The sequence below is a fragment of the Cotesia typhae genome, unplaced genomic scaffold (assembly GCF_013202065.1).
Source record: "Cotesia typhae breed Kobodo isofemale line unplaced genomic scaffold, CoteBio_Ctyphae contig_59, whole genome shotgun sequence".
In the NCBI taxonomy this organism is placed as follows: domain Eukaryota; kingdom Metazoa; phylum Arthropoda; class Insecta; order Hymenoptera; family Braconidae; genus Cotesia; species Cotesia typhae.
In genome coordinates, this window is record NW_027423761.1 from 1458996 (window position 1) to 1479142 (window position 20147).

A 20147-nucleotide genomic window follows, 5' to 3' on the forward strand; every position below is an offset into this window, starting at 1 on the left:
AGAAGAACTTTTGAACGGCTTGGCCGATTTGATCGCGGTTCGTGTCATTTGAAAGGGCTTGACCAAACTTAGATTTTGAATACAATTTGGACCGATTCCGACCGGTAGATTTTGAAAAATCTTAAAAAAACTACGAAAAAAAATTTTTTCAAATCAAATTTTTTTTTAATAACTTTTAAATGGCTTGATCGATCAATTCCAAAAACTAATCAGCTCTTAACATCGAAAAACCACGTCGATCGCCACAAAGCCGGTCAAAATCGGTTGATTCGTTCGTGAGTTATCGTTGACGAAAGAAATCGAATAAAAGCATTTTTTTTCAAATTACACCGAAACTTCCGGTCTTATCAATTTGTAGTTAAAAATGTATCATAGAATTTAAAAAACTGCGTCGAATGCCGCCAACCGCATGGAAATCGGTTCATTCATTCAAAAGTTATTGCGGTTTGAAAATTCAAAAAATAGTGTTTTATTAAACTACATCAAAATTATATTTTTGAGCTCTTTGAGCTCAAAAACGTAATAAGCGCAATTTTGAGCGCTTAATTACGAAAGTAGCGGGAAGTTGCAGGGATGGCTTTCAGAGTCTTCCTACCGTTTTTCTAATTTTTTTTTTAATTCATCTATCAAGAGGCGATACGAGAGAGAATTTAAAAGAAATTAAAAATTGAATCAATTTGTAGATAGTACACATTAAACGATTTGTATTCATGAATTTTCAAAAAAAAAAAAATTATTAGCGAATTGAAAATAACATCAAGGTTTTTAATAAAATGTGAATGTAGGTCGGAACTTTTAATTCGAACAATCTATCGATAACATGGTTGCTCAGGGCATGGATATTTGTATTTACCAAACTTTTTTATTTAACCTAAAATCAAAACACATAAACTGTAGATGGGTACACAAAAATAGCAATAAAAAATCAGAAATATTCTACAGAACAATCAGCATCAGAATTCATTGGTTTCACAAATGAACCCGTATAAACAAAGCTTGCGCGAAGTATATATAATACAAAATATATGAATGAGCGAGACAGAAGACAGTTTACAGAGGAGAGACGTATTGGGGAGTAATTTCATTAGTGAATTCGGTGTACCAACGAATAACGTGGGCAATGAATACTCTCTCTTTCCTACTCCCTCATCAGAACTATACATAATGCATATATATATTATAGGTATGGTATGGATGAGTGGCGATAAATTGGAACAAAGGTCGACATTGCAGTAGCAAATCGAGAGAGTGAGATCGTGATACTGGCATGTAGACAAAGAGAAGTGCGCAGCAAGCTTGTTGAGAAAACTATAATATAGTCAGAGTAATACGAGGGTTGTGGTTTGACCAGCCACGTGGAATAATGATATGTAATTGTCTTTCTCTCTTTCGCGATCCCATCTCTCTTCATTTGGCTATTCACTTGATCTCACTGTTAGCTCCTGGGTGTGGCCAATTGACAATTAATCGATCAAGATTCATATTATTCCCAAAATTTATGAATATCAGAGAACTTGCACCCAAATTGGACCATCGCCGTTTGGATTTTGATTCTCTGGATGAAATTATTTGATTTCAAAAGTTTAGATTGATTGAAACGAAATCATAATCAAAAGCTATTTTCCATCTACACCAGTAAAATTTTTGTGATCCAAAGCAATCCTTTACGCTCTTTTATTATTTTCAATACTAGACGAAGTTATTTAGAAAATTGGACAAGAAAATATTCAAGCGATTACTTTTCAATCTCCCCTACTCACGCGTCTACTTGTCTGCCAGTGGTTAACCACGTGGGATGTCATATCATTGAACAAAAGATATATAAAAAATTTACGATGAATATTTCTCATTTTTTTTTTTTTTTTTTTTAATTATAGGTCGAGATGTATCAAAGATAAATTTTTGTGAATTATAAATACATATTTTTTAAAATATGACTTCCATTAGTTCAAAAGTGTTAAAAAATATGTACAGACGGGAAATGAATAATTAAGGCGGTTAAAAAGATCAGTAGAGATGAATATACACAAGAATACGTTAAATTCAAGAGCGAGTTCTTAACTTGGCTTCTTAGCTTCTTTACTCTTCTCTTAAGGTGTTTGGATACTAGCCAACATTGCCAATAGACACACAACTCAACAAAATCTGTGCCAAAAATTTTTACATTTATTAGTTTTACAAATTTTTCACGAAAGGAAGTAAATATTATTTTGATAACCGATAACATTCAATTTAGAAGCAATACTATGAAAATACATTCTTTCGTCCGTATATTCGGTATCATCTAAGTTAATTTTGACTAAATTTTTCATGTTTTAAAAATTATGATTCTAGCTGTTATTAATTTATTGATGACAGCCGTGGATTGTGATTAATCTCAAAATTAAAAAATTTAATTCAAAGAATTACTTTTGAAAACGATCTGGCTGTTTATAAAACAAGATAACACTGGATATTATCCCAGATTATGCTGAATGAAAAAAAGTTTTAGATAGTAGCTAGTATAATCCAGATTACAATGAGTATAATCCAGCTTATAATGAGTATAATTTCAGATATCATGCAGTATAATCCAGATTATAATGAGTATAATCTAAATTACAATGAGTATAATCTAAATTATAATGAGTATAATCCAGATATCATCCAGTATAATCTGGATTATACTAACTACTATCTGAAATTTTTTTCACTATAGATATATCACTGAGTATAATCTGGGATAATATTCAGTGTTGAATATGTATTTTCAGTTTTGAATTTGAAGCGACACTTTACTATTTCTAACGTAATTTTCTGTTTTCCGCATATCTACTGAAGATTTGACCTTTTTCTTCAAAATTTTTTGTTTTTTGCAAACTACTCTTTTCATAATAGACTTCATAACTTCCCATTTATTAAATAAGATTTTTTTTTAAAACAAACTTCTCTTCAGAGTATATAATTTCATTTTTCCATAGCTTAATGACATTTTGTTGCATTGTTTCATTAGAACATACTTGATCGTCAATTTAATCGAAACTTTTACCCGAGTAACAAATTTGAACCCTTTTTTTGGAAATTTAAATACTTTTCCACGAAAAACAAAAAATAATCTTTGAAACAGCTTGGTATAAAAAAATTTTCACCAAATCAACTCGATATTTTCCATTTATGATTTTATTTACTTTCCACTCATTTCCGTATTATTGTTTTTTCAGATTATCAAATCAATTCAGCATAAAAACTAACCTCGAACTCTATACAACCACAAAACTTTGGTAAACAATGAAATTTTTTATTTCTTTACTCACATAAAGAAAGTTTTATCTATGCTAGTATATTTTTAACGTTTAATTTTAAGATTTTATTATATTTTATGACCCACGAATACTAGCAGGTGCTAACGTCAAGGCTATTGGAAATACTTGAGTATTTATCGAGCATTTAAAAGCTCGGAAAAGATTTTTATAAATAATTCACAAGTTTTCAGGAGATGCTTCAAAAAATATCAAAAAATGTCTGCAAAAATACTCAAGTATCAATTAATCATTGTTTAAAAAAAGAAAATCGTAATGCACAAATATTATTGTGAAAGAAAGTGAGCGAAAAAGTATTAAGAACAAGCTCTTGAAAATCACACTTGTTGCTGCAGCACCCTCGATCCTTCCTACACTACTAGGAAGTCGCCTCATTGGAGCAGCACTTTAACAGGCCGAGTGGGTATTAAAAGAATTTACGAAGCAATCTCGAGTCCCGATCGTGCAAAAGCGCCCTCGTCAGTAAAAAAAAGATTTGCGCTAAGTAAAAAAAATCATTGAAAATTATGGAATAAAAAAAATTAATCACTTATCAGCTCATAACTTTTTTTTATTTACCATAAATTATCTCCTACTGTAACAGCTACTACACAAAGTTCATATTCAGATAAATGTACGAGTTTATAAATTGAATGTGCGTCATTGTCGCTTACAATAAACATTTTTATGAATACTAAAAAATAAAAAATGATTAAAATGTTTCTGTAAGTCTTTTGATATATTGACATTGCAGAGTTATTTTGCACGTCATATCATATCGACACACGTTTCTAAATAACATAAATAAAATAATTATATAGCGACATTTAAGTAACAAAACTGGAATAAAAAATGTGCTTGAATTAATGGTAATTCCATTAGAGTAAATCAAATGCTGGTAGTCAGACACAATATCAGGAATTGGGAAATAAATGAAAAGAAAATAATAATAATGGTTAAAAAAGGTAAAGAAAGTAACACTCAATCACAAAGAAAGACGAAGAAGATAAAAGAGTAGCGATAGGTGTGCAGCCGGAAGTACGAAGCGATTCCATTTATCGATTCGCAACTGACGCCTCGAAAGACTTGTCTTTCCTTTTTCTGCCCACGTCTTCCGCTTGCCTTTTACCTCTACTTCCATCTACCATCTACCATCTACCTTTTACCTTCTGCCTGAACTTCTTTTCCTATACTATCCACTCTTCTATTTGACTTACACTATTGGCGAAACGATAACTCGGTACGTCTACCATAAATCAAACTGCCAGGAGTACTCTTCTCTCTCTGCCTCACCTACACTCACCATTTTACACTCACCCGAGACCCTCGATACTACTCCGCTCTTTTTGCTCTTTTTTTTAAATTTCCTCTACTTCTTTTACTACTAAATAAATAAATAAATTTGTGTGTATGTGTGTGATGTGGACATGTATTTATTTCGTCTCGTTCATCCTTCCACGTTTTCACTCATTTATTTATTTATTTTTATCCTCAAATGTTTATATGTTTGCACATTAGTCTGATTTAATAGTCAAGGGAAATATACTTCAGTTGAGAATCTTGCAATTTAATAAATAAATTTTGGTCTACTAGATTTATAAAGTCTATTCATTAGATCAACTTCCTTAAATTTTATTTGCAAAAGAGAAATTTATTTTAATTTTGATCGATGTTACACAGAAAGAACAAGATGACACTGGATATCATCCCAGATTATACTCAGTGATATCTGTAGTGAAAAAAATTTCAGATAGTAGCTAGTATAATCCAGATTATACTGGGTGATAACTGGATTATACTCATTATAATCTAGATTATACTCATTGTAATTTAGATTATACTCATTGTAATCTGAATTATATTCATTATAATCTGAATCATACTCATTATAATCTGGATTATATCCAGTGTCATCTTGATTTTTCCGTGCACTTTGAAATATTTACCAAAAATTTTTCAACCCCAAATTATCGGAAAAATTGACCTTTAATTATCCTTAAATATTTTATATCCATTCATTGCATCGCATTTTTCAAAAATACATACATTTAATTTGGGAAAAAACAATTTTCTCTCAGTGTAAATGGTTAATAGTCGTGATGCGACACGTGGGCTCAGAGGTAAATAATTGAACGATCGTGTTGTCGCAACAAGAGCTTAAGGTTCATGTCGCATACACTAAAGCACCAGTTTGGTATATGTCAGAACGAATGATAGGCAAGTAACCAACAACTACACGAGTAAGTGTAACACAATCCATAAAGCGAGTGTTCTGATCACGATCCTTCAATTCCCTCTTTAATCAACCAATAGCAAATCTATTGTTTATCATAAGCTCTAAAATGGAAATTGGCTCTATTTTTATTGATCTCAATTGTCATAATATTTTCAATTTTCTTAAAAAACTCACATACATACACACAATCATAATTTAAATCATTAATCAAATAGAGATAAAAAATTATTGAATCAGGTAAAATTTCTCAGTTTAAGAATTTTTCTACTAAAATCAAAACGATGAACTTGTTCAAAATTATTATCTTAATTCAAGTTAATTTTTTTTTCTGCATGTTTATTGTAATCAACCGCTTTTAACTATAACTATATTTTACGAGTTTTATAAATTATAGTAAAATCTGAATGAATTCATTCGAATATCGTGAAGAGCTTTGTTATAGTTTATATAAATTGATGGACTAAAAAAAAATGTATCTTCTATATTTGATACGTGTTCTGTAACATAAGGCTTTTTCTATACCACTGAGCTCAATATATGGCATCAGTCGATATAAAATCTAGACTACACTGATACATAATGCATAGTTCTGTTGTTGTAATTCTGTGCTATAAAGTAATAATCGGATTAACTAAGCGAGAAAAAATTGAAATATGAGGAAATTCTAATGAGAGTATCCTAATCCGTCAAAAAAGTGATGGAAAATCAAACCTAGATCGTTCTTACGTAAACTAAAACTTGAGGATTCACTTTCTAATACATAGACACTTTTTAAGTATCTAAGGTTCAAAATTTGTTTGAGAAACAGTCGAATTTGTCTGAAATCTTTCAAAAATATCAATGCTGCGTTTTGATGACAAATTAGGATTGTTGCACGTAATGGATAGATTCAAACGTGGACTAGAGAATCGGGAAGAAAATGATAGCTTCAAGATATATATGCATGTGAGAAAAGGCTGCAATTATATGTCACTGATGATGCTGACGGATAATTCGTAGTTGACATTTTTTGAAAGATATTAAACTGATTTTGTTTCTCAAATAAATTTTGAACTTAAGGACATGTAGTTCAGTCTGATGTCGGTAATTCAGTTTGGACCAGTGAAAATAAATGCCAATTTAATATATCGGTTTGTTTATTTGAAATATGTGTAAAATGCACTGAAGGAGGTTATCAAACTGACTGTAAATACTCTAAACACTGCTGAAAAAAATTAAACTAGATAATTTACTTTTGGCACTCTCTTTCGGCCTACATGAAAGTGCATAGTGTATAATGAAATTTTTTTGTTGATAATTAGTTTTCTTCTCTAACCTAGCTGCATTTTAACAATTCTGTCTTATAAGTAATCTAAACTAAAATAAAGAATAACCAAAAAATTGAATCAATCTCAAAGATTATTATATTGGTTGTACGATTATTCGTAATTTCTTTATTGTAAAGTTTATTTACTTGAATATGTGATGGGTCTTGAGACAAGGCAGTTTTACTATTTATAAGAAAATTACCTATTTTTTACCATTCTGTTATTTTTTTTCAATGATTAAATTTAAAAATAAAAGAATCTATTTACGAAAGACTATTATTTACGTACTTCTGCCAAGTTTCATAACTTTATTCAATAAATACTTGGCCTAAAAGCGTCCTAGTATCTTTTTCAAAATTTAAATATTCATCTGTCCTACATGTTTTTACGACACTTTAAAAGCGTTTTCAGAATCTTCGAATCTGGATTTTTAGGATTTAGATTTCTCAAGAATTATCCAAAAAATTATGATTTGGCATCATTGTTTGATGAATTTGAACCTGTTTTTAATGAAAATAATAATTTTCATTCGACTAAACACGCTTTCTGAGTTATCCGAGGTTGAAAAAGATCATGTAAGATCAAATTTTAACCTTCTATCTAGGATAATGGAAATAACGGCAATACAAGAGTTGAAGTAAGATTCTAATATACATTTGTTGAGTGTGTGTATCATTAAACCTACACTGAACATCTTCAACCTTACTATAATATATACTACGTATGGGGTCACTGTGTAGAATCTTGAATTCTACGAATTCTTTAGAGATACGAATTTCTTTTCGTATACATACGATTAATATCATTAATTTTTAACTTGAAATATAAATGATCAACATTGTAATAACGAAGCAATAGTACAAAGATCCACAAAAAAGACAGCACATAAAAGTAGAGAGGATGCCAGGAAATGCACTTGACGCTCACAATACGCTACGTCGCGAGGATGAGTCATCTTCCGAGATACGGAAAACCGGTTTGTCGTAACACGAAAGACCGTTCTGTCTCTATCTTTTTATACAACATCTTTGGTACCTTGTCTTGTTCCTATCCGTTCCATTCCCTCGATACCAAGACCCTCGTCATCACGAGCATCGAATCACAGATGAGACTTTAAAGGCGGCACCGCAAGATTGTCACTTTGTTGTAGATCCGATTCCTACCGCTTTTATACCGGGTGTTTAACTTTACTTTTCGCGTTATTTTGCTTACTGAAGAACTTTGATACTCAAAGATTCGACGAATTAAATTACTAATAAAAATTATCGACGAACCATATCGATGGAAAAAACTACTTTGTAAATTTACAGATAGGCTTTTAAAATTTTTCGTACTCAAAATTTTACTTTTATGTGATTTAAGTTCTGTGATTCTAAATGTCAAAATTTAACATATTGAGTCTTTTGTTATAACATATATTTTTCTGTAATTATTACTGAAAAACTTATCGTAATAAATTGAAAAGCGCTACTCGAGTTAGTATTACTAAGATGCATGTAAAAAAAATTAAGAAAACGGTTGACACTGAAGGTAATCCCTGCAACTTCCCGTTACTTTCGTAATTAAGCGCATAAAATTGCGCTTGTTATGTTTTTGAGCTCTTCGAGCTCAATAAATATAATTTTGATGTAGTTTTGAGCTCTCCGAGCTCAAAAGTCTGATAGAAGTTTAATAAAACACTATTTTTTGAATTTTCAAACCGCAATAACTTTTGAATGAATGAACCGATTTCCATGCGGTTGGCGGTATTCGACGCAATTTTTTCAAATTCTACGATACATTTTTAACTACAAATTGATAAGACCGGAAGTTTCGGTGTAATTTGAAAAAAAATGCTTTTATTCGATTTCTTTCGTCAACGATAACTCACGAACGAATCAACCGATTTTGACCGGCTTTGTGGCGATCGACGTGGTTTTTCGATGTTAAGAGCTGATTAGTTTTTTGAATTGATCGATCAAGCCGTTTAAAAGTTATTCAAAAAAAATTTCATTTGAAAAAATTTTTTTTCGTAGTTTTTTTAAGATTCTTCAAAATCTACCGGACGGAATCGGTCCAAATTGTATTCAAAATCTAAGTTTGGTCAAGCCCTTTCAAATGACACCAACCGCGATCAAATCGGCCAAGCCGTTGATAGGTTATAAGAGTTTCTGATAAAAACTCAATTTTTGGAAAACAATAACTTCCCAATTTTTGAAAATTTTCAATTTTCTTAGCGAGAAATTAAAAATAATATTGTAGATTTTACAGAATTTATTTGTAAATTTAAAAAAAAAAATTTCTAGTTTTTATAAAATGTTATTTGTAAAAATTACCAATTTTTTTTTTTTTTTTTTTTTTTTTTTTTGTAAATTTTATTCATTTTTTTCCGTATAAAATGCACATGATTTTCTTGTATTGAACTAAAAACAGCTCTCCTTGGATAATTTTATTTATAAAATACAGATTAGATGAAGGGATAGAACATGGTGTTGGTGTGATAAAATGAACGAAAGGGAAGTAAGAAGTGGTGAGTGAAAGGGAAAGAAAGAACTAGAGAACGGTCGCGTCGGTATGGCGCCATCCATTTGTGTCGCATTGTTTCACGCACTGCTCAAGACACGCTTTACTTTAAATACGCAAAGTCTACAATTTTGCAGAATATATTTACTCCAGATCCGGCACAATAATCAAGGACAGTGAAAAAAAATTAAAACTGCATAATAATTAATGTAATTGTTCTGTTAAATGTATAAAAATTGATTGTTTTAGATTGTAAAAGTGTTTTCAAAGCACAAATCTTAGTCAATCTTGCAATGAGATAATTAAACGGCTGGGAATGAGTTAAGCAAAGGGCCAGGTTGCTGGTTGCTCTTTTCGTCAGTTAGTGAACGAAAAAAAGTATCTCTGTTGGAGAAAAATTCCAGGGATGCTACCGACAGAAAGGTAATAAAGGGAGAAGAAAATGACATCGTGGTTTCTCACACTCGTAGAACAAAGAAACAATGTTTCAAGCAATCGCCAGGATTAGTAGCTTATTGTATTTTATTTAGTTTACCCCTCAGCTCTTGTCAATTTAATTTTTAAAAAATCTAACCTGTGTCAGAGGCTGGCAATGGTGAGTAAAACAAGTTGAAAAGTCAAGATGTACATCTTGGGAGAGATAAAGTTAGATCTATAAGATGTTAAATAGAAGAAAATTATAAATCATTTAGACAGTGACATTTGATTAAGACTGAGAAAGGTCGATGTGGCTTGTCTTTAGTCAACTTGTTAGCTTGCTTGTGATGTAATCATCAATTTAATCCCATCCCATGTAAATCTTATCTTACGGATTTTATTATTATATTATACTTTAACTACATTCCCTTTGAATTTATTAAAAACAATAGAATGTCATTAAAGTATATTAAACAATTGGCTATTATTTTATTCTTACACTAATCGGAAAACTATCTGGACTCAGAAGAAATCTTGATCCAAAATAATAAACCGGTTTTAAGGCTTCAAAAAAATTTTGTCATTATTTTAGGTTGCAAGATCTACATCTTCAATTAATAATTATTGTCACGTGCTTCAAGGATATAATGTCTCTGAATGATACCGTTGTGGTAAAAATTTAAATAGCGCGCGTAGCGCGCTATTTACATTTCTGCGCCAATAGAATAACAATCTTGATTCAAGAAACTTTTTTACACACTTTTTATTAGCTTCACTTGTATGTTTGTATGTTTGTAACCGACTTCTTTGGGCGCGATTTTGACGCACTATAAACGGCCGGATTTCGTTCAAAATTTGTAGATTTATCGAGGACCGATGACAATACACTAATTTGATAAAATTATTCCATTTTTCAATTTGCATAATAAGATTTTTGTTAATTTATATAATTTTTATCTATAGTCGATAAGGCAGAATTTAAAATTTCCAGCCATTATCTTTAGACGATTTATCTAATATTAACAAAGTGCATGCTGGTAAGTTAGTTGCCAAATAATAGTTTAAAATTAAAAAAACAAGCTATTATAAATAAACCAAACTAAAAAGTAGAAAATAAATAATAGTTTAAAAACACTAAAAAACACGCTTTTTATAGAAAACCGAACTAAAAAGATAGAAAATAAGTTTTAATAAATTTAAATTAAGAATAGTGTTAAAAATTTCAATAAATGTAATTAATAATAGTGTAAATAAAAAAAAATGTATTTTATTTTTAAAAAAAGCGTGGGGTGCTTTTTAAGATATTCTAAAAATGATAATCAATCAAATTATATCTGTCGATAGAATATTTATATCTATTGACCCATGCACCCCACGCTTTTTTTAAAATAAAATACATTTTTTTTTATTTACACCATTATTGATTACATTAATTGAAATTTTTAATTTAAATTTATTAAAACTTATTTTCTATTTTTTTAGTTTAATTTTCTATAAAAAGCGTGTTTTTTAGTTTTTTTAAACTATTATTTTTTCTTCAAAATTTGAACTCTTGAAACTAGTTATAGATACATTTCTTTCAAAAATTTTTGTCTCTTGGTACAAGATAGGCGATATCATTGATTCAAGATGTTACCAACTTGTGTTAAGAATGGCTTTTTTTTTGAGTCATTAATTTACTTATTTCCAAGAAATAATTTTTTTTCGGTAAAACAATTAAAGACTATTTAATTTTTGAAATATACTTTGAATTATTTTAAGTTTTTTAAACGATAATGTTATTTTGGTTGAAAAACTAAATGTATCGATTGAAGATAATATAGCTCTTAAGCCAAGAAAATCTAAATCAAGACAAGAAATTCTTAAAGTAAAATAATCATTTGTCTTCCAAAATAAATTCTTGGATCAAGAAAATATCTCTTGAGTCAACATAAATTTTCTATCAATGTAGTATTTCTAAATTCTTAATAAGAAAACAACTACAATTGAAATTTGCGCGCGCAAGCGCGCACCTTGACTATAGAGTGCATATATTTTCATGCTTATGATATACTTGACCAATCATGTTACGAATAGTTTGCTTACATGATATATTTTCATATTTTTCATCTAAATTATAAGAATGGATTATTAACTTCCTAGAAAAAAATTACATTATTTAACGTAATGTAGCGCTTCATTAAAAAAAAATGGAAAAATTACAGTTTTACTTGTAATTTTTGAGAACGTTCAACTTTTGGGCGCCAAATTTTGAGCACCGTCTTTTTTTACAGCTTTTTTAAGGTACTCTTTTAATTAACTATCAAAACATCTTCTTTAAATTGTTTATGCTTTGAACAGTGTCTAAATTCTGCTCTCGATTGATTTTAAGATTTAATAATCAAATGTCAGCCTCAACAGACTTTTTTAAGCGCCACGCTTAAGATTTCGAATCAGTTGATATATATTTTTGAGATATCGGATGAAAAATTTTTTTACACTGACAGACACGACTGGAATTTAGTTATAAAGAGACAGAATGGTTCCCAAGAACTTAAACGAAATTTTATGAAAACTCAACTTTTGAAAATTGAACCAAAATCAATAACTTTTAAAATTTATAATTTTTAGATCGAGAAGTTGAAAATATTGAAGAAGCATGCTATAGAAACAGAGAAAAAAGAAACAAAAGTACTCTCTATGATGTTTTTTATTTTATAGCGCAATACTTTTGTGGTCAGCCAAAGTGGCGCTTCCTACTCTTCTGAGGTTTAAGAAATAAAACAACCAACTATTCTTGGGACAACTGTATACAATATACGTGGTTTTTCCTGGAGACCAAACTACTCCTGGTTATATTATATTACTTGTACAACCCACAGCTACTATCACCATAACCGAACTAAGACCATCAATTACGTATGAGTCAGGTCATTTTTCTGAAGGCTCTCAAGAAATTAGTAAAATCGTTTCCAAAAAAATAATAAATTCATAAATTTTGTTCGAACAAATAAAAAAATTTACCTGAAGAGAGACTTACACTCAGGACTTCCCGTTTAAAAATCTGATGCACTACTTTTTTTGTCTATTTCCTTAAAAAATTACGCGTTATAAAAAAGTTAAAAAAAAATTTCTATTGAATTTTTTTCCTTCTAATAGAAATTAAATGGAACTATAAAAAAATATTTAGTGTATCTTACGGTAAAATCTACCTGAAAAACTTCTTAGTAAGATTTATTACAGTGGTAGTCAAGTGGTTAAGGCGTTAGGCAATACAAGAGGAACCGAAGAGAATCGACAACCATTAAAAATTTATACTACAGGAAAGGAAGAGTATAGTTTGCTGAGGATTTGGTTTTACAAAGTACGTACCTGGGATTTGATTTCAGATCTTTGAATAAATAGAAACGAGGGTCTAATCAAGTAGGGTGCACGGAAAAAGGGGATCAAATTATTAACACCCGTAGTCAAAAGAAAAAAAAAAAGTTGATTTTTTATAATAAATCAAAATATGAGATAATATTTTTTGATCAATGTCAAATTTCAATTAGTATAATTAAATGTACGCTCCAACTGTAACTATCTAGAAATCTGGAGCTGAGTTTTTTTAGTTGATTCGAGAATAAAGTAAGTTCAGTTATGAATTTTATAATACAAAAAATTCATATTAATCAGTACAATTATTAATTTTAAATTGTTTACCCGTATTGAAATAAAATTTTCGAGACTTACTACATCAAAACGTGACACAATTTTAACTAATTTTCTACCTCAGTCCGTGACTAACTACACGGAAAAAACAAGATTATACGGGATAAAATTTCAGATTATACTCAGTAGAATCTTGGATTATACCCAGTGATATCTTGGATTATACCCAGTGATATCTAAGCTATTTTCTTTCTAGCACTTGTGCCTGAAGTGCTGTTTACAATTTATCAATTATAGACAATTATTTGACAACAAGATCGAATCTGTTCATACGTATATGATAATGCTAAGTGCGCAGGCGCTAGAAAAAAAACATTGCGGAGATATCACTGGGTATAATCCAAGATTATACTGAGTATAATCCAGATATCACCCAGTAAAATCCAGATGATAATTATTATAATCTAGATATCACCCAGTATAATCCAGATTATAATGAGTATAATCAAGATATCACTCAGTATAATCTGAATTATACTAGCCACTATCTGAAATTTATTTTCACTACAGATGTCACTCAAGAGTACAATCTGGAATGTTATCCAGTGTAATCTTGTTCTTTCCGTGTAGCCAAAAGTAAAGATAAAAGTTTATTTTTTAATAGTTTTTAGACATATTAAAATTATCTTAAAATATATGTTTAAAAAAAGACTCTGAAAAACTTATTCACATTTTTCTCTCGTTATTTTATTTCTGATTCAATTGAACTTGAAGTTATGATATTGAGACAGGTCTAGGACAGTGGGATGTGTAAGCATCAAGAGATGACGTGATCGAATGTACCAATCGGCTACTTAACTCGATTCAACAAGCTATAGAACAAGAGATCCTTCATTATACAAATTAAATATATAGTTGTCTAGTTGCCGAGTATAATAAACGATTTAGAAAGAAAAAAAAAAATTCCCGACGATTTTTGCGTTTGTATCATAAACATATTTGTAAGTAATTTAATGCATTGAAATATATCAACTGGAGTTTACTGGTTTATCTTGTCTGAAAGCGGAAGCAATGGCTAATGTTTCTGAACCTCGATAGTCGCGCTGATATAACAAGGATAATTATATTTATGATAATTGCAATAAATTGTTTGTGAACTCATTCTCTGCAAATGAAACAAAACTCATAATAATCAAGGATATATTCCTTTAATATAATTGTTATGCAGGTATGTGTTAAATGGATGCAAGTAAAATCGACAAGACACGGTATAAATACCCCGGATTAATTCAACTCATACGTAGTAAGCTGTATTATGTTTAATTATTATTATTTCAACTTTTTTGTCCGATTGATCGAAGAAAATAGTCCGACAACTAACCGGCACAGTGACTAGTAGACATAGCAAACGCGGCCATGTAAAGTAAAGAGAGTGATCACTAATTACTTTCATGTGTATATCTAACCTGGTGTAATTATCATGGAATGCATAGCATGGAAGTAAAGCTTCTTAAAAATTTAGATGAATGATCAATTAGAAGTCAGGACAGCATTGGAACTTACCTGAAACAATCAAATAAAAAATAATTTTAATAATAGGAATAATCATTATTATCAGTCTTGTTATTAGAAATTTTTCAAGTAAATTTAATTTATGATGATAAATTTTCAAAGTATTTATAGAAAGTTTGAAAAATTCAAAAGTGCACGTCTCATAATCTTATCCTCTAATTTAAAATACATGATGATAATCTTGAAGTTAGTCAAAGGTCGAAACTCGCAAAAAACGGGCCACGATTTATAATTGGTTAAAATTTAAGCGCGCGCTATTCAAATTTCTAGTTTTTTATAATGAAATTGATTAAAATAAAATATAAATACTTTTAAATTTTTCGCGCCATTTTCCACCCAGAAAAGAAAGGTACTGCGCATGTATTGTGAACGAATTTTATTTGAGTAGAAAAATTCTTAAACTAAGAAATTTTTGTTGGTTTAAGTAAATTTTACTTAATTCAAGAATTTTTCGTCTTGATTCAAGTTAATTTTTTTTTTCAGTGTACTGAAGCATATTAAAAAATTTTTATTTGAAAGATTTTTTTAGCCGAGTTATAACAAAAAAAAAAAAAATAATAATAATAATAATAATAATAAGCAGGCAATTAATTATTTATATGTATATAGATAATAATTAATGCTCTTTTGTAAATCCACAATAAAATCGCGCAATGATCTCGAGTGACGTCATGACTATAGTAATTGGCTACACCGGATATATTGTATGGATACATTTATGCATCGTATAGCATTTATAGACAAAACACGGATTGGTTGGAACGTGATTATCGCAAATTACGTTTGGGTACTTGCAATTCCATGTATGATTTGAATGCGCGTGGGCAATCTCGCGCGTGGGTGACTTGTACAGTTATCCAAACATTTACCATCATATTCACTCTACTACTTTACTTTTATATATGTATATCTTTATCTATACATATAGGTATATTATAACGTTCTATAATCCTTTCTATTTAACTATAAGTCTCGGTAGAATTAACAAACTAAACTTATTATATATGAATCATAGTGATTATCTTTCTTCTAACGTAATAACTCGACTTATTTGTCTTTAATATATTTTTAGAATCACACTTACTGAGTAAACATTTCACAGTAAACTGACTAAATATATTATTTAAATATTTAAACAATTCAAATGAAAAGAAACAGAATATGTTAAATTTAACAAAATTATTTTTATTTTTTCTTTACTTAAATGAAATTCGTTAGTTATTTGGCAATGGATTTACGATAGAAAATACGAGATAATTAAATTAGTACGTTAGCCAAGCTTAATAGAAGCGATTCATAAAATCGAGTTGATTAAAACCCAACAGGAAGAGAAAATGGTTGCCAAATTTACCACTTTATAAATTCATTCATGAAATTTATAAAATAATTATTTAAATATTTAAATATATTTTATTATATAAATTGTTATAGATATAAAATATCATTTCAGTTCTTATAATCTGATGAGCAAAAATTTCCAATACACGTGTACGCTATACTTGGCTATTAAAATTTATCTACATTGGAGGAATACGTAATGTTTAAAAATATTAAAGAGGCATACAAAACTTTATTTGAATGGCATAAGTACACAACTACTTGGATGAATACAAATAATGTTTAACCTTTATTTAGTGATACATTACTTTGTGAACAGTCTTATCGTATGTTTTGAGATATGTATTTTAATTTGCGAATTATTATTCAACTAGGGAAAAACGGTAGTTATTAACTAGTTCTAAGAGTAAATATTATTAATTGTTTTATATTTATAAAGAGAAAATAATTCAAGTTTTTCACTTAATTTTTCAATAAAAGTGAGTCAAAATTTCTATTCAATATGGCTTTTTCTTGAAATCATCTACTCTTATCATAGTATCGTTTAAATTTTACTAGAATTCAAATTTGCGCGCGCATGAATTTAGGGTTTGCATATATTTTTATGCTTTGATATATTTGACCAATCACGTTACGAATAGTTTGCTTACATGATATATTTTTTATATTTTTCATCTAAATTATAAAAGTGGATAGTCACGGATTGAGAGGTGTTTCTGGATGATGAATTTGATTGTATCGATCGAAAGCATTATAGACAGTAATATAAATCTGCGGCACTATAACAAAAAAATCTTAAACAAAATAACCGCGGACCAAAATAGGTATCAGGCGTTTTGATCCTCCGACAAAATATCCCAAAAACAAATATCCCTGAGGCTTAATATCACTACGATAGAATATTTAAATATATAAACATTAATCTTTTTAAGATTAATAATATCGAATAAATACATACAAAAATCATAATAAAAGAGCGCAACACGATTATACGCGTTTGTGTTGGTCTAATGTCGAATAAACACACACAAAAACCATGCTAAAAGGGCACAATGCGATTACAATATGGTTTTATTAACAAATTCTGTCTGTTTGATATCAATTGTCGGGGATATTTTTTTGTCCAGGGATCAATTATCATGGAACCGTAATTCGTTGTTAATTATTATTTCGAAATGTTTCATTGCATAATTTAATTATTTAAGATATTTTGTCTGGGGATATTTATTTCAGGGATATTTTGTCTGGAAATATTTACTTTGAGAATTTTTTGTCCGGGGATCAAGACGCATGAAACCTTAAACGAAGCTTGTTATTTTAGATGTGCCCTTTTTTTTATAGTTCAGTTATTTTATTATTTGGTTATTTTGTTCCATGGTTATAATGTCATTCGGTTATTTTGTCCGCGGTTATTTAGTCGTGGCACCTAAATAAGCAATACCATCTTAAGGACGTTCATCCGCTACGCTCGAGTCAAATGTATACCAAAACTTTTTATGGAACTAATTGAGGTCTTGAAAAAATTTTTAAATTTTTAAATTATCAACTATCTTATAATGGTTTGTAACTTTTTTTTCATTAACCTGGAATATTATTTAGGCATCTATGTGTGAAATGTTATTAATAATAAAATTAAAGAAAATGATTGTAAAGTAAACTTAAAAAAAAAAAAATACTGATGCAACAGTTAAGTCAAATAGATCATTGACAATAATATACGTAATTTATACGTCAGTTGATTGCAAAACACCAAATGCAAGAGAGAATAAAAATATATACATATATAATATTTATATAGTTGTAAAATGGAAAGGTAATACTTCTATTAAGGACACGTGAAGACTTGTTCAATTTTTAAATTACCAATCAGCTGAAAGTCGTTAGTTTTACTGTAATAAAACGTCTAGCTGAGTGTAAAGTACAATAAAAAGTAAAAGAGTATTGCAATGTGTCTAGTCTTGCATTGTTTTATTTTAATTTTACCGCGGAAAATACTTTTTTTTGTCAGTACTTTTTCGACAAAAACAAGTGCATGGAATGATGCCTTTGGCTACGAAAGAAAGAGAACAGAGATATAACACTCGACTATTTTAACCGTGAAATAACTCAGTTTGTATGGCGACTCTAAAAGAACTGTGTTGAACAGTAGTTCAAGGGGTTTAAAGGGTGAGAAGGGAAAAGCGCCATGACATGTCGCGTCTAAAGATAGAGCCTCAAAAAACAACTATTAAATACTGTCTTCTCTAGATGCTTTTTAATTTCTTTTTTATTTAGTCACTTTTATATTCTTATCACTCTTATATATTTATATCTGTTTGATTAAATAAACAATTTGATCGCAATTATTGTAGAAATAAACTTCTTATATGATATGACAATGGATAATATCTACTTGATTATTAGTAAATTGTACTGATAAAAATACACGGTAAACTAATTATTTCTAATTAGTTTAACACGTAATTTATTATCGTTATATCTTTTAAAGTAATAAAAATATAATTTATATTTAAAAGTTTTTTCATTTTATGAGGATTGAAATTTATAAAAAATTAATTTTTTTTCTTAAACTGATTAAATATGAAGACATGATTATAGATGACTAATAATCTAATCAATCATGATAAGATTTTTTATTAAAATTGTATCAAAAGTAAATCAAGTTATTTAATTTTAATAAAAAAAATTCATTTTAGAGCTCGTAATTTTTTTTAATAAGTATACCTTACATTTTTACGTAAAATTATTTGTTTGAATTATGTTAATTTATTTTGAGTCAAAAAGTTACACGGAAAAAAAAAAAATATTGTTACTGAAGCCATCTATTAGATACCTACTCGTAGATTCTTACTGTAGCAATGTGTATTCCTACAAGAGCACACTACGCTAGGGCTACTGGAGCGATCTATTAGTTGGCTAGAATCACTAACCAACGTTTTTCTTACAGCGCCCTCTTACCAGACAAAACGATTTAAATATTTAATATTTTATATTTAATAACAAAAAATTTCATTATTCTATCAATTTAATCTTTTGTTAATTATTATTGAAAAATTATACGGATAAATAAAAACGAATAAGTAATTAAAAATTATAAAATAGATTACATATTAAATTAACAAGTTTTTGATAATACTTATTTATTTTTCATGGACCATTTAAAAAAAAAAATTGTCACAAGAATTTAAGAATTTTCAAAGTTTTATATATTTTTTGATGGTCAATTTTTTAAGAAATTTTTTGGAGGAGTTTTAAATAATTTGTTGGATCTATAAATTTGCTCCACCACATTTTTCATTAAATTATTCGGATTTGATCCTGTCATTGCACTAATTATTTTCAACTTTATTTAAAAACTACCCAAACTATTAATATCTCTATTGGAAAGAACAAAAAATTAATAAGCCAAAGTTTTTTTTAATCATAATCCATAACTCTCGACAGTCGCATATGAATTACAGGTTGCTAGAGTAGTAAATAATTATATTAATTTTGGAGGTGATAAAATGTGTCAACAAACAAGACTACGCGCAGAATTTGAGACTTGAACGAGGCATTTACCCCTGACAGCAATCCCGTATGGCTCTCCCAGCGCACCGGTTTAGCTATTTTAGCCAACTACTGTATTCCTGCCAGAGCGATCTACTAGATGGCTCTAGTAACTCTCTAACAGTTGGTTGAGTGGGGATAGCTACTATAGCATTACAATATTGCTCTGAGAGCGATATTTTTTTTTTCCGTGTAGGTTATACGGTAAAATTAGTTGAAAAATTAATTTCTTCAATACCAAAAAACGATTTATTGAGTAGGAATAAATAATTTGTTAAATACTACTAAATATTGATTTGGTGGAAATAAATGATTTAG

At 29.1% G+C, this 20147-nt stretch overlaps 1 protein-coding gene across 7 annotated transcripts in view; it reads right to left on the reverse strand.

Annotated features, from left to right (window-relative positions):
* The window catches only part of Scalloped (TEA domain transcription factor 1 homolog scalloped), a 111552-nt gene that overhangs the window by 68044 nt on the left and 23361 nt on the right, over window positions 1-20147 (reverse strand). The window contains exon 1 of one of the 7 annotated variants that reach the window (XM_074250783.1): window positions 14837-14933. The exons of the other annotated variants lie outside the window; for them this stretch is intronic. The gene's annotated coding sequence lies outside the window, so the exon portion shown is untranslated. Of the gene's footprint in view, window positions 1-14836; window positions 14934-20147 lie in introns of those variants that run through there. 7 annotated transcript variants of the gene reach the window in all.